This window comes from Ambystoma mexicanum, chromosome 5p, assembly GCF_040938575.1.
Source record: "Ambystoma mexicanum isolate Mex_15411 chromosome 5p, UKY_AmexF1_1, whole genome shotgun sequence".
Classification (NCBI taxonomy): Eukaryota; Metazoa; Chordata; class Amphibia; order Caudata; family Ambystomatidae; genus Ambystoma; species Ambystoma mexicanum.
Window position 1 is genome coordinate 540,857,199 of NC_090930.1, and position 23,321 is coordinate 540,880,519.

At 47.1% G+C, this 23,321-nt stretch overlaps 1 protein-coding gene across 1 annotated transcript in view; it reads left to right on the forward strand.

Moving 5' to 3' along the window:
* Positions 1–23,321, forward strand: part of TSPAN6 (tetraspanin 6) — a 543,340-nt gene that overhangs the window by 153,693 nt on the left and 366,326 nt on the right. The window lies entirely within an intron of this gene.

Sequence of the window (23,321 nt, forward strand, 5' to 3'; positions counted from 1 at the left end):
CAGTACACGTTTATTAGGAGTACTGGACTATTTTTTAAATCTGTAGGACAGTGTTTTCTTTTGAGTAGCACGGCCTGGATCCAGTACGGTGTCGGGAAGACTTCAGTTATCTCCATGCCCGCTCCTGCTCTAATCGCAGTTATCAGTCCGGCTGAAGGTCGTCCAGTTTCCCCTTTCTTCGCGCTAGTGAAAATTATTTCATACCCATCCAGTTGGGGTTTGTTGGTCAGCCAGGTTTCCTGTAAGCACAGAACGTCAAATTTGCCCAGGTTGACGTCAGTTTTCTTTGTGAGGTGTGTAAAGCCCCTCGTATTCCAGCAGCCTAGTTTTAGTAGATTCAGCTCGGATGTTGACTTCGGATTTTCCTTATCCTGACAGATCTGAGGGTGGGTCTTCTTTTCTGGAAGTCGTTGCTAATGCTTATGCCTGGCATTGGAATCAGCTTTATGCCACGTCCACAGTTTAGTTATGTTTGTTCCTGGTGTTCCGTGGTTGCTTGAAATTCGATCGTTTTGAAAAGTTTGCTGTAGCCTTTTGTTCCGGACAGAGTTCTGCTCTCGATTACGGTCAGACAAGGGAGTTTTTTCAGGTCTTTCTCGTTCCCCCTGATTCGGGTTAGAGGTTCCTGATCTGTTTGTTAATTTTGTGGCCTTCGAAGGACCAGCATGGGGCATCCTGCTGATATAACGAGTGTGGTTGTTCTTGTCGTCTTTGGAGTATCCATTTGGTTACTTGGGCCTCTTTCAGTTCTTTTTGTTGCATCCTCTCGCTTGCTCGGTCGCCTCATTTCTGCTAGTTCAAAGCCCGCTAACGCCAGGTTACCGGATTCTCTCATTAGATGGAGCTTGATGGCTTCGGAATTGAGGTGTATATAGGAGTAGTCTGTTCTGCCAGACGTACTTGCTTCCACCATCCAAAGGTCTTTATTTCCAAAGTGTTTCAGGCTTGGAATTTGGGTTAGAATTTTGATGATGGTGGTTCTGTTCATCGTCAAGTCATTCTTCTTTGAATTGATGTTTTTCAATCTTAGTGTGTGAGCACTCACGATTGGCTTTGATTCTTCTGATCGCGATCTTGTTCCGATCTAGTCTCTTCTTGTCTCTTCTTGTTCACCTCGAAGATGTATTCTAAATATGAATCCGTGGGTTTTTTCCCTGTTTCGTTACGCGACTTTGTAGTCATTTTCTGATTTTCTTTTCCTCCCTGAGTCCGAGAGAGGGCAGGTGAGTGCACGTGGGCATTCCTCTTCCATATATTTGAGCTTACTCTACGCTCTAGCTCTGGTCTCTTTTCCTCGGGAGCTCGTGGTTTTGGATTTACGGTGTCCACATAGTCCACTTTTTGACGTCTTTGTGTTGTCTCAAGGGATTTTGTCGGCGAAACAGAGTTCATGTATTTGAACTTTGTATGGCGGTTCATTTTTGGGGGAATCTAGGATCCCTTTAGTTGCTTTTCTCTTTGATTGTTTCTTTGAGTTGTTTTCATACCCGGTCTCGTCCACTGTCAGTATGCTCCAGTCTGATTGCTCCTCTACGACAAGGAGAGGAGCGTTATCTTTTGAGCTGTGGTTTCGTTTATCTCTCACTTGTTTTTGATGTGGGCTTGCTGTCTCCGTAGGTTTTGTAAGTGGCCCATTTTTCCTGACAGCAACCTTCGTCTGCCTCGGCTGGGCTTGAGGGCCCGATGTTTCTTGTGGGTTGTTCTCATTCCACTTGGTGTTTCGCTTAAGAATCGATTTTTGTTGGGTAAATATGCCATATGTAAAATTCTTAGGATTTACAGCTAGGCCTTTTTTTTGGTCTTTGTGCTTCTTTAGCGTTCTTTATGTAAGAGAAGGGGTTAGTTACTTGTTTCTTCGCCCCTTCTCTGGTCTCGAGATCAGTTGACTGTGGGTGATCTTCTTCCTCCTCCAGTATAGCAATAATGGCATCTAGGGGTTCAGTCCCTTGGTTGCTAATATGGATGTCAAGGTTTTCGTCCTGTTGCAGTGATGGTTTAGCATCCTCCTGAATGGTGTCAGGTAGGGCGGTCAGTGCAACGTTGTTTTGTTGCGACCGTCGGGTTAAGCGCTCATCGTTTAGTGATCGTGATTCTGTCTGTTGGTCACTGGGGCTAGGTTCACCCGGCCTTATCTTGCTCTTTTTTCCGTTGATATCTGGTCCTTGCGCCCCCATAATGTAACCTTCCAAGTAATGTAATTTTGCTTGCATTAGGGCCAGCATTGACACCTGGTCACGCAGCGTGTCGTTGATGTTTTCATACAACTTGGTAAATGGGGCCATTGTAATCGATACTGTGGACGTTATAGTTGTTAGTTCCAGCTTGTGCTGAGCAGGATTTAGCGGAGAGAGCTGTTGGGGTCCGCTAAGTTTCCGCAATGGGATCGGAGTATGGATCAGCGGTAAAGTTTTTGGCGATTTGTTTCCAGTGTCTTTCTGAAAAGTAATTTGGCCAGAATCATTAAGTTGCGCGATGTTTCGTGTCATTGACGATCGCACCGAGAGTTCTTGAGACCCGGGACTCTCCCCCCCCTTCTCAGTTCTTCGTTTCGAGATTCTAAGGCACGAATGCATGGTTCGGAAATAATTTCATGCGGACTGGAACTGGGCTTTTGTTTCAAGTCCCCAGCTGCAATGTGGTCAGTTTCGGTTCTTGGTTCGACAAGGGATAGTTCTTGATTGTTCTTTTCACTTGTCTTTTCCTGACGTTGGACGTTTTCGATCGTCGGAGTAGGTTTGTTTGAATAGTGCCATTTGAGTGGCGGTGCAACGATTGCCTTTGTCGTAAGTGCGGTGGTCTTTGAGGGTTCCGAAGATGTATTAGGTTTGACTGCGAGACAACCCAAGGATGATAGCTTTGCCTCTGTCTCACACAGACTCTCCAAAATTTCGCCATCCGACAGCTCCTTCTGGAAACTTGAAAAACTCTCCGTCTTTTTCCTAAAGAAATCGTTCAGGGCTGCCACTGTGACGGGCTTGGGGGGACCAGTTTTAGGGCCCATTTTCTTTTTTGGGGGGACCCCATGTCTAGAGGTCAGTCTTCTTCTCACCTTGTTATGGTTGTGTCGAAGAGTTTTTGTGGTCAACGTTGGGAGTGAGTTGTAATGATCCTCCTGTTGCTTTCCTTGGTTTTTTTTAGGTGACTTTGCCGTATGCGTACCAGCGACTTCGGAGGCGGTTAGGTTTTCTCTAAAGGTACCGGGTTCGACCGCAGATTCAATATTGTCTTTGTGTTTGCAGAGGACTGAATCGTATACAGCTGGGTTACGGCAGAGACTTCTGCGTTTCTTTTGCTCTCCGTTGTTTCCATTTGAGGCAATTCGTGTTATAAGAACCTTCTCTGTGATGCTCCCCCTGTCCTCTGACAATAGCACATAGTGTACTTGAGCCGCACAGGTGGTTTTTGTTTGATCCTTCGTGGCGAGTGTCGGTTCATCTTGAGCATCTTTACTGGAACTTGTGTGGTGAAGTGCCACACCTTCAGTATGGTCATCTGTATATCCCTTACTGAAGAGTTTTCGACCTGCTCGGTAGATCCAGCCTGTTTCTCTGAGTTTAACACACATCCGGCTGCGTTTTCGTGATCGGGCCGCTCAGGTGTGGACTGTGGTCCCTCCCCAGTGAGGTCGCTGCTCACAGACTGGGGAATCGAATCAGCCGCCTCAGAAAGAGATGTGGACCGGGTCTCTGTTTGGCGAGGCTCACTCAGTGGCCCCGTTAGCGGTACTGCCGCAGGGTCCGTTTCAGCCTCAGAGATGGATTCATTATGGATGATCGTTGAGAGCCTCGCTGTTTTCGCGTGAAAGTCCGTTGCGAGCTCAGGCTGGTCTGAAGAAATAGTCCGTTTCGGCACCCGCTTGGGCGCCTGTGGCTTTTCGCCCCGTCTCCTGGTGATCGTTTTTCCTGCCGGAGTTTCCTTCGGCAGTCGGAGTACCCGTCGAGGGACTTCAGCCTCTGAGCCAACAAGCGGGCAGGTGGGATGGGAAGGAGGGGACGGAAAGGAAGGGAGAGGAAGGATTGAGTAAGAAGAAGGCAAAAGAGAAAGGGAAGGGGGTAGAAGGAAAGCAGGCCCGCGGAAACATTTTGCATCGTCTATGGCTTCCAATGAGGGGAAGGAAAGGGGCGTCGTACCTGTATCCTCTTGCAGCCCACTTCGTGGGGGTGATGGCAGCGGTGTTGGCTGCAAGTTCGTTCCTGCTCCTTCCTTTACTGTTTGTGTTTCTTCTTTCGAATGTTCTGATGTGAAGACCATACCATCGGTTTCGCGATACTGTGAGTCCATGGTGACAGTTCTTTTGTTGGCGACCGCGGTCGTACCACGGTCTGCCACAGTCTGCAACCTCACTCTGCAGCTCACTCCGTTTTCTCTGGTTCACAATGTGATCAATGTCTCTTGTCACGATCTGGAAACTTCAACATCAAAAGAAAGGTTTTCTCTTTGCGCCGCCATTGTAGATAACACGATTACAGTTCGTTTCTCACTGCTCTGCCCACAGTCACCATCCCCAGACTGATGGTCAGACGGAGAGGACCAACCAGACCCTTGAACAGTACCTACGTTGCATGCTACACCAGACCGAAAGTAATTGGAAAGATATTTTATGGATTTCCGAGTATGCATACAATAACTCTGTACATTCAGGAACCGGACAAAGCCCTTTTTATACCATATATGGACATCACCCTCGAACCACAGACCTAGATTCGCCTCAGCATTTAGAAATGCCTGCAGTTAGTCATTTGCACTCAACTATTACACAAGCCTTTAAAGAGGCAACAGAACATTTGAAACAAGCAAAAGAGAAATATAAGAAAAATGCTGATCAACATAGAAGTGAAACTCCACAATACCAGATTGGGGATCAAGTTTGGCTGGCTACAAAACGCATACCTCTGAAGGGAACTCAGACTTTTAACCCTAGATATTTGGGACCTTACACCATTAAGGCCATTATCAACCCCGTGGCCGTTCAAATTGGAATTACCCTGCAATATGCAAATTCATCCTGTCTTTCATGTTTCACTTTTAAAACCAGTTCAACCAGGAACAAGATCAACCAAACCACCCGACCCCATCATGATAGATGGAGAACCTGAATTCGAGGTAAAAAATATCCTGGAGTCCATGATGGTTAAATCAAAACTTTTTTATTTACTCGATTGTAAGAGCTACGGACCACAAGAAAGGTCATGGGAGCCTAGTGACCACGTTCATGCACCTCGGTTAGTGAAGAAATTCAATTGGGACTTCCCAGACAAACCAGGGCCATGGGGAAGAACAACCTTAGGAAGGGCCTTGGGGGGCTGGAGGGGAGAGTGCTGTCATGATGCCTACCCCTGGGCATCAGGACCAAGCCCATCCGCTCCGGGAGCAGGCATCCAGATACTACCCCAACAGCCCCGACTGGGGGCTGTTTGGGTTCAGTCCTGGCGCCATAGGCCCCAGGCTCATAGACTTTACTTACCTGATGCAGACCATGCTGCTAGTGAGTCCAAGCCAACGTGAGGCCTGGATGGGACTATTTTTCTACAGGGACTATTTTTTACTCGGGCGTGGTTCTAGGGAACTTCTTACCTGGAACTACTTTGGAGGCTATTTTAAACCACACCCGAACAGCACACGCTTCGCGTTATTCTGCATCCAACAGCGTAACGCTCACCGTGCCTGCAGTCTGCATCCAGTCTTCTGCCACGCCCGCCTCAAATCTGGAGCTCCTAAAAACAAGAGGAAAGAAAAGGACAAGATTAGAAAACTAACTATTTCGAATTCCTCACCTGATTTCGGATCCATCTCGCCTCCGGACCTGGAAAAAACATCATTTCTGTACGCGTCGCATCTCCAGCTGCAGCGCCGCGCCATCAGTCCTCGCAGCATCTTTCAATTCGGCGCTGCCTCCATCATTTCTTCACCGAACTCTGGCACCTGAGGGACAAAAGAATACAACAAGGTGAGCCGAGAAAACCAACAAATAAAACACGTGTCATCATAGACTTACCTGATTACCACCGGAGGCATTATTCTATAACTCTCCACATCTTTATGTGCCGCACCTGCAAAGGGAGAGAAAACAACATGTTAAACACCGGCAACATTTACCGGACGGTGTCCGGTAACACAGACTCTTACTACTCGTGGCAGTTGGTGGTGCTCAGTTATCTTCTTACGATCCTAGTTGCAAGACAAGGAAGGAAGGGGGGACAAAAGTGAATCATCGGACATATTGAACTCTATGAACTTAATACTTACCGAACCTTGCCAGGAACTCAGAATCAATACTCTCCGGAACTCTCCCACGCTTTCAAACCAGTGAAGTAACTGGCATCAGTGCGCCCCTGCAATCCACGCAGGATGGAGAGCTCATCATTTAAAAACATAAGGTGAGGTTCCTAAAAGGGGATATCGGAGGTGACAAGAAGGGAGAACGAGAACAGTGGGAGGGGGCTATCACTCATATCCAGGGGTGGCTAAATCCCTTTCTCCACTTGCAGGAGAATACTGCTACGGATCAAGCAGACGAGATTAGGCGGGCAAGTCCAGACAGTCGTCTCGGCACTACGCATCACGTTGGTGGAGACCGCAGCTGTCCGGGTCCGATCGACGCCCCTGTGGGAACCAGGTGAGCGTAACACAGTATTATCGCAAAAGGTTCCAGACACGGGACAGTTACACCCCATAGCATTTTGGTCTCACATGTTTACAGCGCCAGAAAATATCTATGCCATAACCGACAAAGAATTGCTGGCGATCAAAGGAGCCCTTAAAACCTGGACACTATCTCCTAGGAGCTAGACATACTGTCACCATTATTACAGATCATTGTAATCTGCAATATTTTAAAACTGCCAAGGGCCAATCTTCTCGTCAGCTTCGCTGGGCTCTCTTCTTCGCGGAGTACGATTTTTGTGAACATGTATCGGCCGGGAGTGCATAACGGATAGGCAGATGCTCTGTCATGAATGGGAAAGGAGAAAGACGTGTTTATGCTATCAGAACCAGTGTCTATCATCCCAGAAGAGCGAATTCTAAATCAGATCGCCGTAACCGCCTGCTGGGAAGATTTGAAGATTGACCTCCAGACTCAAATGGACCAAGCCACCCAACAAGAATGGTTACGCAAGGGGAACCAGTACTCCAGTAAGGACAACCTACCCTATTTCCAGGGGAGACTATACATCAAAGACAAAGAAACTCAAATCAAGATCATTGCAAACTACCATGAATCATTTGTGGAGGGACACCCCGGAATTACTAAGACCCGAGCCAAGATCAGAAAAAGTTATTGGTGGCCAACCTGGAGAAAAGATGTGGCCCAATTTATTACTACCTGCGGAGTTTGTGCACAACAGAAATCCCAAAAGTCAAGTCCCGTAGGATTGTTACATCCACTAGCTATACCACTGGTCCCTTGGCACACATTATCCATGGACTTTATTACAGATTTACCTTCCTGCGACGGCTTCAACACAATCTTCGTGGTGGTAGATTTATTCTCCAAGATGGCACACTTTATTCCCCTTAAGGGGCTTCCGACCACTGGAGCTCTGGCAACTGTATTCCTAGAACAAATAGTCCAGCTACATGGTTTTCCTTCGGTATTGGTTTCTGACCGAGGAACACAATTTGTCTTAGAATTTTGGAGGAGTTGTTGTAAGATGGCGCAAATTGACCTTTGCCTCTCCACCAGTCACTATCCCCAAACCGATGGTCAAACAGAACAAACTAACCAGATGCTGGAACAATACCTGAGATGCATGCTGCAGCGAACTGAAAGACCCTGGAAGGACATTCTCTGGTTAACTGAATTAGCGTACAATAACTCCATCCACACCAGTACTGGAAAAAACCCATTCTATATTATGAATGGTCGACATCCTCGGACATCCTCCTTTGACCCGCTTGATGAGCTAGAAATGCCAGCAATAACCTCCCTACATAAAACAATTACTCAAACTCTGAAGGAAGCAACCAGGAATTTAACCAAAGCCAAGGAGCAACCAAAGAAGTTTGCTGACAGACCTAGAAGGGAAGCCCCAGATTACCATATTGGGGCTAAAGTATGGCTGGCTGCCAGAAATATACCACTAAAAGGGCCTCGAGTCTTCCGTCCCAGATATCTTGGACCTTATCCCATCAAGGCCATTATCAACTTGGCCGCGGTAAAGCTTGATCTACCCGCCAATATGCAAATTCATCTAGTGTTTCACTCCTGAAGCCTGTGAAGCACGTAACTAGGATAAAAAAACCTCCCGAGCAAGAAATTATCAAAGGAGAAGCTGAGTATGAGGTTAAAGACATCCTGGACTCGAAAATGGTACGAGGAAAACCTATACTATTTAATTGATTGGGAAGGCTATGGACCTCAAGATCGCACTTGGGAACCAGTGGAATTCGTGCATGCACCTCGACTAATCGGGCGGTTTCACCGTGACTATCCTGCCAATCCAGGACCGGGAGGAGGGCGCCCGTGAGGGGGGCCTTGCGGGGGAGTGCTGTCAAGGCCAATGGGCAAGGGCACAGGCCTTCATCACCCCCAGGGTCAACATGGACCCAGTCCTGGCGCCTTTGGCGCCAGGCTCATGGAAATGTGTGCTTTGCACACTCTGGCACGTGCATCAGGGCCGGCTGTGGCCATAGAACAGCATTGGGAGGCACGTGCTGGAGTCCTTGGGCGGGGCAAGGTGGAGCCACAAGGCGTGGCTAAAGGGAGGGAGCCGGAGCCAGCCTATATAAGGCCAGCCCAACCACATGCCCTCGCTTCGCGTTACTCTGCTTTGCAGCGTGACGCTTACCGCTGTTCTTCACCTTGATTCCGGTTACTCCATCCTCTGAAGATCATCTTACCTACCTGATCCCAGCCGCTCCATCGCTGAAGACTCACCAACCTGATCCCAACCGCTCCATCGCTGAAGGCGCACCCTACCTGCATTCCATCGGAGTCGGGGCCTTTTCTCACCCGATTCAGACTTCCAGCGACGTGGGAGTCTTTGCTTCTTCTCTGCTTCAACGCGTTATCTTCCTCCGGAGCCGCTGATCTGTCTTCAAGCATCCGGACTCTGCTCCACGCCGTCGGACCGCTCCTACAAGGGGAAAGGAACACAACAGGTTAGAACCTCATAATAACGAACTCTTGGCCTCATCATACCTGAGTCTGGACTTCCATTATAACGGCCAGTTACCTGTTGACCTTGAGAGTCCATCATCCTTGGGGCAATCCCAGTTTCCGCTCTACGCTTCCGACCCATAATATTCACATCTAGAGAAGTGCAGAGACATTGCAAGACATCATTATTACTTGGAAAGATGAAAAACTCAAGGACTCAGCGCCAGTGTAGAGTTGGATTGTTTAATGGCACAATCTAATGTGCGAGCCCTCTACTCGATTACGCGTTTCGGCTCCCACGAGCCTTTATCAAATCAGGGCTACATTCATTATACAAACCAAAAAAATGTTTTGTTCATAAAACACACAATATAATAGGCAAATGCATGATTCAATTGCACACATTGTATATACATTGATTTGTCACAAAACATATAGCACATTGTTATTCGACAGAGAAACAGGGGTTGGTGAAAGGGAGGATTGAGTGGGTTGAGAATATTCAAAAACAAAGTCATCATATCAACCATAGTCATATCGTGTTCAATTAATAATCAAAAGAAAAACAAAATATAATTGTTTCAAAAAAACGAAAAAAAAGGGGGAAACGGGAAAAAGAAAGCCCATTAGTTCTGGTTACTACAAAGACGAATCACTGAGTATAATGCTGTAATTCAAATAAGGTACATGCCTGGGGCTTACCCAGTAGCAAAAAGGTCCATAGGAACATTGTCTGAAACAGTTATAGGGACAAATCCCAAAGTCGAAATTCTGTAAACACAAAAATTAAAAATGACCTGTATTAGTGGGATTGTGGGAAGGCCATTCTAGGTTCTTACATAGCAACATCTAGTTGCGCTTTCACTCATTTTCCAACCTGCATTGCGCCTTTCTTTCACAACAAGAACCGACCTCGCGATTGAATGACTAACAAAGTATAAAGTTACATTTCATGGTATACTCGTATCCTTTACCAAAAAATAGACCTCACCTTCACAGGTGTTAAAAATGTAAAATCACACTATGCCGTTATATCTAATTCATGCACAAACATATATTGAAGATGAATCTCGCCTTCGCGAGTATTTAATTACAATACGAATGCGTGCCGCTTAGTCTCACTGCATTCTCACGAAGAAACCGTGCTCATTATAAAGCACTCCTCGCATACGCGAGTGTTTTAGAGTAAGAAGAAACTCACTGTTCTGCTCTGTAGTCTCTCGCGTTGGCTGCTCGAATGTTCGATGCAGCCGGCGCCATCTTGAAAGATCTAAATAGTATTCATCGTTGTCACGGCAATGTTAGCACCCGTTGCTGCGGCAACCTGGCTCAGTGCCTTGCAATGATCCAAATTAAAGGGGAAGTTACCCTAAAACGCTTGGACAGCAAAGAAATGCCTTTATACAAATTCATTCTAATGCCTTTCAGCTCGAAAAATTGGGGAAATGCATTACTACTTTTATTAAGTACATATATTGCTACAATGACATCCTAAGATATCAATATAGAGAGAAAAAGAATTGTTTACATTATACCTAAAGAGCGGAAACCATGTATAAGACAAGAAAACATCCCTAAAAAATACTGGAATGATTGAAGACACATTATTTGTAAATACATGCAACAGAAAACCCCTTGGCCTTCTATATCCCAAAATACATTGGCCAAAGATACTGGACATGATTCCAAACAGTACAAAAACACTAAAACACTGAGTAACCAGAATTCTATAGGAATGAGGCCATCTCAATGTCATTGTTCAAACCTGTTTTGGTAGAATTAAAAAAACAAATAAGTGCTTCCGACTGCCGCAATGCCTTCAATCTATCTCCTCCTCGTTTGCTCAAGGTAACTTGTTTTAAACCAATGAATCTAATATCAGATTTATTATGCAACTGATGACAGTTCTACCAATGATCCGATAGTGGCAACGAAGTATCTTGGCTGCCAATCTTTGCCAGGTGCTCACGAATACGGACTCGTAACTCTTTTGGTGCTACCAACATAAATCTTCTTACATATACAAATAATACAGTACACTACAAATTTAGTTTTACAATTGATCCCTTGTTGTATGAGCCATTGTTTGCCATTAGAGTCAATGAACTTGTTCGTAGAGTTGTGCGCATATTTGCATTGGGTGCACCCACCACATTTCCTGAAACCAATTGAATTGTTAGACAGCCAGGTTGTGCGATTAATTTGCGCGATCTCCGCTAACAAAGATGGACTGAGCATTGTTTTGAGAGTTCCTGCTCTCTTGAAGATCATTCGTGGTTTCTCATCTATCAATTTGCTGATGTGGTCATCTAGTTTCAGCAGATACCAGTGTTTCCCTAGTATTCGCCGAATCTGCTGGTGGTCTTTACAATACTGTGTAATGAAACTAGGTCCAAATTTTTCGTCGGTAACCTTACCCATTTTAGGTTGAAGAGTATCTTGTTGGTGCATGTCCTTTTGTTCTCTTATAAGACAATTTAATACATTTTTCAGAGTAACCTCTATTCTTGAAACGATGTCTTAAGAGTAAGCATTCTTTTTCAAAATCCATGTTCCGTTGACAATTCCGTCTGGCGCGGATGTACCCGCCTAACGGTATGTTTCGAATTGTGGAGTGATAATGACAACTACTTGCATGAAGCGTGGAGTTGACCTCTGTCTTTTTTCTAAAAGTTCTAGTAAATAGCTGATTTTCTTCTATTAGTATCGTTAGATCGAGAAAGTCTATGCTCCATTCATTACATTCTCCCACAAACTGGATGTCAAAACAATTGTGGTTCAAATGATTCACAAAATCTTGAAACTCATCAGTACTTCCATCAATTATGCAAAATACATCGTCAATGTATTGTGTCCACATTTTAACCTTATCAATGAAGAATGGGGCTGTATACACGATTTTGTCTTCTAGCATGCCCAGAACAAGGTTGGCTAGTGCTGGAGCATATTTGGTGCCCATAGCCACCCCTTTCGTTTGTTGGTATATTTGATTATTGAACATGAAAAAGTTTAAATCAAAAGTCAATTGCAACATTTCCTTGAGCATTTGAATCTGGTTATAGTATGATGCTCCTATAGGTATAATCGATGGAGGCAGTTGCCCATTTATGATGAATAGAGGTATAGAAGGCCTTTACATCTAAAGTGGCAAGATAGTAGGTGCTTTGCCATTCAAAGTCGTGCAGTTTGCGTATGAGACTAGTAGAATCTTGAAGATAAGACTTGAGTACTGCTGCTCTAGGTCTGAGGATGGTATCCAGGTACTCCGAAACCCTTTCAGTTATCCACCCTATCCCACTCATAATCGGGCGGCCTTCTGGTATCGAGTTGAATTCTTTATGTATTTTAGGTAGGAAATACATTGTGGGAAATACTGGTTCTTTCACTGTTAGGAAGGATCTCTCCTCATCAGTGATGAGGCCTTTCCTGTGCCAAATCAGAATGTTTTCTCCGAGTTGCTCAACACCCTTTTTCTTTACATTGTCAGTTCTTATTCGATAACAGTCGGGGGTTGACAAATGATTATTGGCCATCTTGAGATAATCCACCCTGTCCTTAACAACAATGTTCCCCCCCTTTGTCAGCTTCCTTAATTACAATATGTCCATCGGCCATTAGGCCTTTGAGTGCTGTTAATTCCCCTTGGGTTAGATTGACAGATTTATCCTTGTTCGAATTACGATGTTTGTTTCTCCGTGCATCCATCTCATACAGGTCCTGAGACACTGCTTTGTAGAAGGTATCAATTAAGTTGTCTGCCGGTAACTGTGGCAAACATTTTGATGTCGGTTTCAAAGACTCATTGTTAAAGACATTATTGAAAAACAAACAATAACTATAACCAAAGACTTGCCCTCCAAGTGGATTGGTGCCAACCGGTCTGGATCGCCACTTTGCGGGCCAGTGAAGTAACTAGGCCCATTCTACGTGCCCTGAAGGAAGCGGGACGGAGAGCCCAACATTACAAAATGACAGGTGAGGTTGCATGGGAAGGCTCTTGCACACTCCGTTTTGGTACGAAAGGGGCGAGGGAATTTGTAACACCTCCACACCACCCTCATTGCCTCTCCTCTTCTCCCAGGGGCAATACCAGCATCCAGAGCAACATACTCTGCAGCAGCTGGGGAAGACGGCTGATACAGGGGATCCAAGTCGAGGGAGGGCTCCAACCGTGCCCCAACGCCCCCGCAGAGACCAGGTGAGCGTAACAAAGGGTCAAACGGGACAGGATTCTTATTCCAGCTAAAACAAGAAGAGAGACGGTGGAATCAAAACTCAGCAAGGAGCAGGCTGTGCCTGGGAAGTCGAGGTCAAACCAAGAAAGGGAGGCAGACAGAAACTTCGGAGAATCGAAACTTGAGAGCAGAGCAGCCTGCTCCGTTAAGATCGAGATAAGGAGGCCCAGGCAGGTGGCAGGCCGAAATGAGAATTAAATGCACAAATAGAAGGAAAACTAAGCCGATTCACGGTGTACTAACACGTGAACAGCTAAGCGCAAAGAGGTGCCAACGTCTGATGTCACCCAAAACCAGAAGATACCATAACTTTTCCTGACAAGAAGTTAGTTTTGAGGCTAACCACAGCCAACTAATTGACACATAGCAATATAAAGTACTGATTGATGGAAGGGAGGCTGGGTGAATCTTGGGGCATCCTGCATCTGGGTGACAATTCTGCATGCTGCTAATTAAAGTGGAGATTTATGCCTGGGGTTGTAGCCAACCCAATCACAATGGACCAAATCATCTAGGGTCCTATACCTAGTAGAACCAATGAGACGTTGTACTTTTAGTGACATTTACATGAGTAATGATAGAGGTAAGGGCGTAGACGCCCACCCGATAAGAGTTATCCAATCCTCACACTCCGTTACCATATACAGATATAGCACCTATACTTAAGTTACCTTTTCCAACCAATAGAATTGTATGACAAACTTATGAGTGTTACACGTCAATGATGACGAATTTTGGGTATAGCTGTTAATGTTGAATGAAGATTGTTGGGAGTTGAAGTGAGACGGGCTATCGCATCACTGTTGATTTCCATGTTTCTGTGTTTTTTGTACTTGTCATTAAGCAGACTCCCCTTTGCCAAACCATTGAGTTGTCCTTATTGATTGGTTTTTGAGTAAGAATTCCTGCACCCCTTCCACCTCAAGATGCAGCTATCTTGTCTTAAAGTACTCGAGGGCAAGCTCTGACTCTATGGGCTGGTCAGGGGTCACTCCCTCTTCTGTACAAAGTGAATGTCTCGTCCGATGGAACCAAAGTCTGTCCACCACCCCGCATGGCTTGGGAATTGGGCACAGCCGCCTCTATGACTAGACGCCCAAATTCTTTGGTCTCTTGTTTTACCGCAGCCCATGTGGGAGGAAGGTGTCTGGCCAGGTAGTCTACTGCATTGTGATTACCAAGGCGAGACACTAAATTGATGTTGTACTCCAGCAATGATCGCATCAATTTTTCTATCCTGGTTGGGGGCTTAGATAACGACTCTGCCATTATGGGGACCAGTTACCACGGTTACCGGTCTGCCATAGATGTAGAGGTGGAAATGCCTACAACCCCATAATACTGCTAGCGCCTTCTGCTCAATCGTTAAGTACCTTTTTGTTCTGTTGCAGATAGAGCTCTACTTTCAAACACCACTGGATTTACATGGCCACCCTTGTCCAGTTGAGCAAGCACCGCTCCCAAAACAAGCGGACTATCTCAGATTCTTTTTCTGGATCGAAGAAGGCCATCATGGTGTCTGCAGTCTGAGCTGACTTAATGTCCTCAGAGGACTGATCCACCTGAGACCATCTCCATGGCGGGTCTTTCTTGGTCAAACTCCTCAGTGGCTCCAACAGTGGTCCCAGGTCTCTGATGAAATGCCCACAGTAGGTGACCATCCCCAAAAAGCTGCAGACTCCTGAGATGTTAACCAGCGCCATTGCATCTTTAATGTCCTTCACCTTGGCTGGGTCTGCCGATGCACTACCTTGTTGGAACACAAATCCGAAGAACTCCAGCCGTCTCGTGAGAAATTTGCACTTTTCTTTGTGCATGGTCAACCCCATGTCCTTCATCCATTCTCACACCTTCTCAAATCTCTCGAGGTGCTGCCTTTCATTTTTTGCAAACACCAGCACATCGTCACTGATGTTCAAAGTTCTTGGGATGTCAACAGTTGCACCCCGCACAGTGTTTTGGAAGACTTCAATTGCAGATAAGACCCCAAAGCTAAGTCTTATACCGGTAAAGGCCCTAGTGGGTAGTAAAGGTTGTAATGTATCTGCAGTCTTTATGGCGCACCAGCTGATGGTATCCGGCTCTCAGATCAAGCTTTGAGAAGAACACCGCTCCCTGCACATACGTAATAATGTCCGCTATGGTGGGTGTGATGTGCCTCTCCAGTCTGATGGGTCAGTTGGAGAGGCGCATATCTACACAAATCCACACCAAATCTGGCTGTTTGGGGTGCGAGCTATCGCTATAGGAGAGACCCAGGGTGTGGGACCCTTCACTGTCTCGATTATCCAGGTTATCCAGTTCCTTCTTCACCAGGCTTCTCAGATGAAATGGTATTATCTGATGTTTCAGTGTCACCGGCTGTACAGACTCGTCAATATACAATCGGATGGGATCACACTTCAGCTTGCTAATCCCCTCAAACACTTTGGCAACCCACTCTAACAACACCTGGACATCCTCCTTAAATACTCCAAATGCGAATTTCATGATGCTCAGGGCTTCCCCTGCCAGGCACCGCAAGAGTGTGTAGCTACTGACTTTAGTGATGAAGAAGTTCGCCCGGATCTTCTAATCTATTTTTTTTTCTGTAAACAATTTTATTGGTTTATTCAAACAAACAATACAAACCACACACACAGTGCATATATCAACAGCATATCAACAGCTCAATTGTTCATTGCTTACTTTCGGTCACTGCTCCCCTTATCCCTCTACCCCCCCACTCCCTCCTTTACGAGCCTATTTATTCCACTCACTTTCTATCTGCCTCCCGTAGTGGGGTCTCTTTTTCCGTGGATTCTGTCAGATCTTGTATCGTTCCAAATAATTCCGCTATCAATGATTTGAATGCCATCAGGGTTCCCGCCTCCTCCTCTCCCCCTACATTGCTCGCTTCTTGCCATACCATTTCTGCACCTCTTTCCACCACACCTCCACCCGTGGCCTGTGACATGTCTTCCATCCCATGGCTATCCTTTTTGCGAGCACATATGCTAGATCTTTCAATTTACTAACATGCTTAAGTTTCTGCGATCTGGGGAACCCCCCAGCAAGCAGGCCCAGGCTGTATCTATAATAATCGTGACCCCCTTTTCCACTAGTTTCTGTGCTACTTCACCCCAGAAACGCTCAATTACTGGGCATGACCAAAACGTGTGTACCATGCCAACGATTTCTTCGTCGCATTTGGGACATGCTTGACGTCCAGCATTTTCAAACCTAGATATCCTCTGGGGTGTCATATATGCCCTGTGTGTAGTATATAGTTGTATCTGTTTTAGTCTTGCGTTCCTTGACACCTTCTTGTGGTACCCCAGGGCACGTACCCACATCCCCTCATCTATCGGGGCTCCAACTTCCGCTTCCCAGTCAAGTCTTAATTGTGTTAATTCCTTCCCGACCTTAAACATCATCTCGTACAGTCTAGAGATCTCATGCCCCCCTTCCATTATATCATATATTGTATCTATCATAGCATCTGGTTCTTCTTCCAATACAGTTTCGGGCCATGTTCTCCTAATGCTCTGCACAATTCTGTGATATACTGGCCTGTGTGTAACCCCGTTTCCTCACCCAGCACTTCGAAATCTATGGTGGTCCCCTCTCGCCAGATATCTCCCATCGTTACTAACCCCACTGATTCCCAGTGGTTTCTGATTCTCATCCTCAGCTGCTTATCTCCCCCTGCCAGTGCAACTAGCGGTACCTGCGGAGAGCATGGGAATGGGTTCTCCATCATCCGACATGCTCGGCACCACATATTCCACCCAAGCATCATCTTAGGACGCTCTTCCATTTCTGTCTTGGGCAGCCATATCATCTCTCTTAAATAATATGGGGCACAATCCTGTCCAAACAGCCTGGATTCGGGGGTCCCTTCGTCTGAGAGCCATTTGGCAATATATTGCAGTTGACTCGCTATGTAATAGACCTCATAATTAGGCAGTTTTATCCCTCCTTTTTCATAAAAGTTCTGCAGCTTCCATAGTGCCACCCTATTCCGGGTACCATGCCACAGGAAATCCCTACACATGCTGTTCAGTTTAGTGAAAAACTTCTTGGGTATCGGGGTATGGAATATTCCCAAAATAATGCAGGACCCTAGGTAGGACCACCATCTTAAGCATTGCCCCTCGTCCCATCATTGCTAGGGGCAACTTCACCCAGAATTTACTCCATGGCTACCTCGGTATTATGCCTGTGCTCCCCTTCCACTGTGTGGTACACGTCTATCCCAAGATACCAGAAAGTACTAACCGCCCATGGTATTTGTAACACCGGTAACCGTCCCACAGGGATTCCCTTGTAACAGCCTAACTGGAAAATACTAGATTTTTGGGGCTTCACCGCTATACCAGACATCCCCGCATATCTCTCCATCACTTCCAGGATGTACTGGAGATTTTCCTCCGGGTGCCTCAGGTACAGCAGCAAGTCATCCGCATATAAGGAGATCAAGTGTCGTTCCCTCCCACCTCAATACCTATAGTGTCATATTGCTGTCTAAGGTATATTGCTAGGGGCTCCAGGGCTAGTATATAGAGCATTGGGGACCATGGCCACCCCTGTCTAGTGCCTCTACTAAGTTGCCATCTTCCGGTTATCACTGATCCTGTTGTGACCCTGGCCAGCGGTTCACTATAAAGCATCTTCACTCACTTTATGTATCTGGGCCCCATTCCATAGCCCGGCAAGGCCGCCAGCAGCCATGGCCACTTGACTGAATCGAAAGCCTTTATCGCGTCCAAGGACACAATTGCCATTTCGCCCTCGTTCTTGTTCCCCCAATCAACTACCCGTTGGAGTCGTCTATGATTATGAGTTATATTTCTATTCGGGACATAGCCCGTCTGGTCGGGGTGTATTAGTTTGCCAATAACTCTCTGCACAGTCTGTTTGCCAAGACAGCCGTCAATATCTTGCTGTCTTGGTTCAACATTGACAAAGGTCTGTAGGAGCCACAGCTATGCCCAGGCTTGTTGGCTTTGGGAAGCGGTATTATGATCGCTTCTCTGAGTGACTCTGGCAGCCGTCCCACCTCAAACGCTTCATTTAACATTTCTAACATTGGGGGGAGCACTTCCTCCCTATATACTTTATAAAATTAATTTGGGAACCCGTCCGCCCATGGAGCCTTACTAGTAGGCAGCTGCCTCACCACTTCTTCTAACTCCTCCAAAGTAATCGGTGCATCCAGCTCCTCTCTTTCCTCAGCACTTATCGTAGGCAGTCCTATGTCCTCCAGTGTTTATCTCCCCTTCACTACTTCCCTCCTCATCCCCATATAGTAACCTATAACAATCTGCAAACTCCTGATTAACTCCCTCCTGGGTGTCGGCTACACTACCATCTTCTCTCGTTATCGTTCTAATCGTGGGTCTGGGGGTTTCGAGCCTTCCTGTTCTATCCCTTCCTGCATGCTGTCTCTCTATATATTTTTTATAGTTGAGGTTGCACAGTCTTCCCCATTGCTCTGCACATTTCTGTTGCAGTTTTAGTATCGGCTCCATGTCTCTCTCCATTTCCCCCTTTCCTTCAGTGCCTTTTCCAGTTCCCTTTCTGTTTCCTGTAGGTCAGCCAAGATCCCACCTTGCAGGCCTTTAGATTTTGCTATGGCTACGCCTCACATAACCACCTTGAAGGCTTCGCGTAGTATGCTCGCCGAGTCCATGCTACCCGTGTTCATCTCAAAGTAGTTTTATAATCTCCTCCCTTATATTTTCCCTAAAAAAGGGATCCTTAAGTGCCATTTCAGAATCCTTACTCTCGGGGGTGGGGGGGCAATATTGCCATCCGAGAACCAGGGGCGAGTGGTCCGAGAGGACCCTCGCTTTGTGTTCTGCCTGAGCAATCTCTGTTATTACCTCCGACGTAGCAAAGACATAGTCCAGCCTCGTATGCAGCTGCTGCGGGGTGGAATAATGCGAGTATTGCCTTTCTTGGAGATGCCTCGTTCTCCACACATCTGCCAGACCAAAGTCGTCTAGTAGTGTCTGCAGCGCTTTAGCCGCTGGGGCGGGTCTATCAATCTTTCCATCTGATCTATCCATCTTGGGGTTTAATACACAGTTAAAATCCCCACCCCAGATCACCACACTTCCCATACATATGCTAAGGTTGGTACACAGAGTTCTGAAATATGCTGCCGTATTCTGATTGGGGGCGTATGTATTTACAATGCTTATCTCCCTATTCTCCACCAATCCCCTCAGTATGACCATCCTCCCATCCGTTTCCGCCTTTTCCTGCAACAGTTGAAACGGGCCATGCAGCGCCACCCAGATGAGCACTCCTCTAGCACAAGCAGAATATGTCGAGCCCACCACACCCCCTTTCCATTTCTTCACAACCATCTCCATCTTTTCCCGAGTCAGGTGAGTCTCCTGCAACAGTGCAATGTCTATCTTTTGTCTGTGCAGGTACAACATAACCTTGTTCCTCTTTAGATAACTATTAAGTCCCCTGACATTCCACGTAATTATTTTAAGGTCCCCCATGGCCCATTAGAGTTCCCCTTCCCCTCCCATCGGTGCAGTCCAGATCCCACTTCCCTCTCAGTCTATATAGGCTCGTATTCCCCTTAACCAAAACCACACGAAACTCCCCAGTCCCCCCCCCGCACCTCCCTTCCTATCCCCAACATCACCCCCCCCCCCAACTGTTGCCCAGCTCCATCCCTGGATCTCAGGCACCCCCGCATCTAGCTCTTTCTGGCGATAGCCTTTACTTGAAGCTCAGCAGGGTGAGGTCGCCCTAATGGCTATCCTGCGAGGACTACTACTACTCGGACGGGGGGGGGGGAGTAGGGTGCCTTTGTCCTGCCGCTCCTGTTCGCTATAATTCAACCACACATTGCTACTTAATTTACGTATATATTCAATCTTCTATAATCCAGTCCTTTAAGTTCAACAAAATCGCAGACATCCTGTCCAATGTCAGCATTATTCGATCCCACCTCTTTCTTATCACTATCATAGTCTCTACTGGGGTACCTGCTCTGCATCATTTCAATATGCATATAATATCCCAATCACTTATCGTGCTCTTCATAGGCCTTCTCCGCATCTCGTTCCGGGCAACCCTGTAGATCCAGCAATGCTGCTCCTTCCTCTGGGGTGTCAAAAAAGAACATCCTACTTTTGTGCAACACTTTCAGTTTCGCGGGGTACAGGAGCATGTATTTGATTCCAGCCATGCGTAACCTCCTCTTGATTGCCACGTAGCTAGCTGTACCGTTGCCTCTGGACCAACATTGTGTATTCAGGATATGCCGTGATGGTACTCGAGGCCCTTTCGATCATTCACCCTTTGCGAAAATACTCCAAAATCTTCTTGCAATCTCTGTAGTTCAGTATCTTGGCAATTATCGCACGAGGAGGGGCCCCAGGCTTCGGTTTCTTCATGAGGGCTCTATGTGCACGCTCCACCATGAATCCCTGTGAGAGTTTGTCAGCCTCAATTTCTTGCAAGATCAAGTTCTCCACATAGTCTGTTGGGTCTTGGCCTTCCTCCCCCTCCGGCAGTCCGACCACACGGATATTGTTCCTTCGCGCCCTTCCTTCCGCTTCCTCGGCACGACTCTCCAGGTTGGCCACCTGTTGCTTCAGTATATGCACTTCTTTTGTATTGCTGGTGCTAGTGCCTGTGTTGGTTTTCACCGCACTTTCCAGGCTGCTCGTTCTCTCTGCCAGCGTTCTAGCATCTTGTTGCAGTAGGGTGACTTCGATTCCTACTGCGTCTAGTTTAGCCTCCAAGGAAGTTCGCAGCTCTGCCATCGCTATCCCCCACGAGTCTCTCGGCTCTGTTATAGCCGCTAGTATCTGGTGGTTTTCAGCCGCTGTGGTGCTCTCCGCTGGTGCTGTCGCGCCTCTGTGTGTTGTCGCTGCAGGCGACTGCTGCGTCTTGGCAAATGCTTCCATCGTGGATTGTTTGTTTTTGCTCTTGCTAACGGTTCCTCGCCCCGCAATCTCTGTTATGTATCTGAGGTTACTTGGTCTGTGGTGTTACACCACGACAGAGAGGCAGGATTGATACGCCAGAGTGTCCCTCCAGGCCCAGGGCAATTGTTCTTGAGGAGCCCCTGTATATGTTCGTGTTTGTGAAGCTGTGTCCTCGGGTGGGCTGTGTCCTCCCATGTTTCTAGTTAATTTACTGCTTCCTGAAGACTATTTTGTACTACAAGCATGATCATCAATCTTTTGGGCTCCTTGTGTTCTTCACGCCACTGCTTGTTCCCGTTGTGGCCCCCCTGTATCATGCAGGCTTGGCTACTTCTCCAGAGCCCTCGAGTGGGCTGCGTTCTCCCACGAATCTCCTCTGGATGCTGTGGTCGGCCCCCCTTTGTTTATTTTCTTGGATCGCTGGGTGCTCCTCCTTCTGTGCGCCATTAGATATATGCAATGCAGACTGTGCGCTTCAATGCCTGCCACCTGTCTTCTAACTATCATTGCGTCCGGCAAATATTCAGGCAGTGCCAGCACATGGACTGCCCTGCTACAGTAATGGCAGCACACCAGAATATCCACTTTACTTGGCAGTGCCTGGGTGCACTACCCGTCCCCTTATGCAGATTATGGGTGCTCTCCTTGCCCTCTGTGGTGCTATGATTCCTAGGCCCCCTTACAGCGAGGGGCAGGCGTCCAGTGCACTCCAGGCGCTAAAGCGTCTCAGCTTCCCATAGGGACACAGCGCCCAACTATCATTGCAATAGGGCTGCATTTGTGTTCCACTGCACACCAAGGACGCTTGTTATTATTTATCCCGTGCTGTTCGTCAACATCTTTTGTTTGTGTCCAGCTCGCCTTCAGCACCTATTCACGTCACACTCGCCGGTACTTGATGTTCATTTATTTTATACTGCGGTCAGCCGGGGCTCCGCTTCAATTGTCTATAAGCCGCTCGCGGGCGGCATCACACCCGCAGCCCTCGTCGCCGCCTGCAGCCCGTGCTTGTAACAGTATCCTTCGTGAGATGCAGGGAGCCGCGCAGGCACCAGCCGCCCGTCTTCACTACATGGCAACTGTAGCCACTGTATCGATCGGCTCCTCTGCTCAAGCTTTGAAGCTCCACCTTAATACAGCCACATGAAAGCAGCAGTGGCAAGTCGCACGGGCGAGGCTTTGCGTGTTCTGCAGCGGCCACCGCTCCTGCTCGGCAGCTCAGCTTCCCTCGGTCTCCTCCGAGGCCGCGGGCACAATCCCTTTTGTTGTCCGCCATCTTGGCGACAACGTTTCCACACGGCCGCCCACTATAGTTTCAAATTTCTTATGTTTGCCGGGATTAATGCACTCGTCATGAGAGGATATTGCAGTGCTTTGGTTCCGACGCACAATCCTCCTTTTCTGGAACACCCGGGTCCATTTAAGGCGTAGTTACAATCATCATTGTCGGATAGGCTGGAGCGGCTAATGGAGACACGTCCTATTTCATGGCTAGTTAGCCACGCCCCTCCCGGATCTTCTCATCTTGCGTCACTACAGACACAAATGTTCCTTCGAGCGGGTAGGGTACCTTGCCCCCAAATGTGAACCTTTTCACCCCGTATGCACTTGGACGCAGAGGTTCACTTAATGATGTCTATTGAGAGTGTGCCATCACATTGACGGATGCCCCTATATCGATTAGCTCGGGGACTTCCGAACCATGCACGTTTACTATGCACCTTGGCTGCCATTTATTTTTCTTGGTCGGCTGTTTCACCCTTGATACAAAGAAAATGTCCTCTTTGTCCACTTCTTTCTCACCCCGTACTGGTCCTGGTCTGCCACTGGGTCGAGCTGTGCCATTTTGGGTGAATGTCTCCTGGCCAGCTGGCACAGTCTAGCTTGGCCCCCGGGAGATGGTGATCGACCTTGAGGCGCGGCATACTCTTGCGGAGTGATTCACAATACCACACCTCTCACACGTATGCCCCTTTGCAGGACAGTTCGCCACATGCAGCAAATAATATCCACATTGCGGACATATTGGAGCTGTCACAGGCT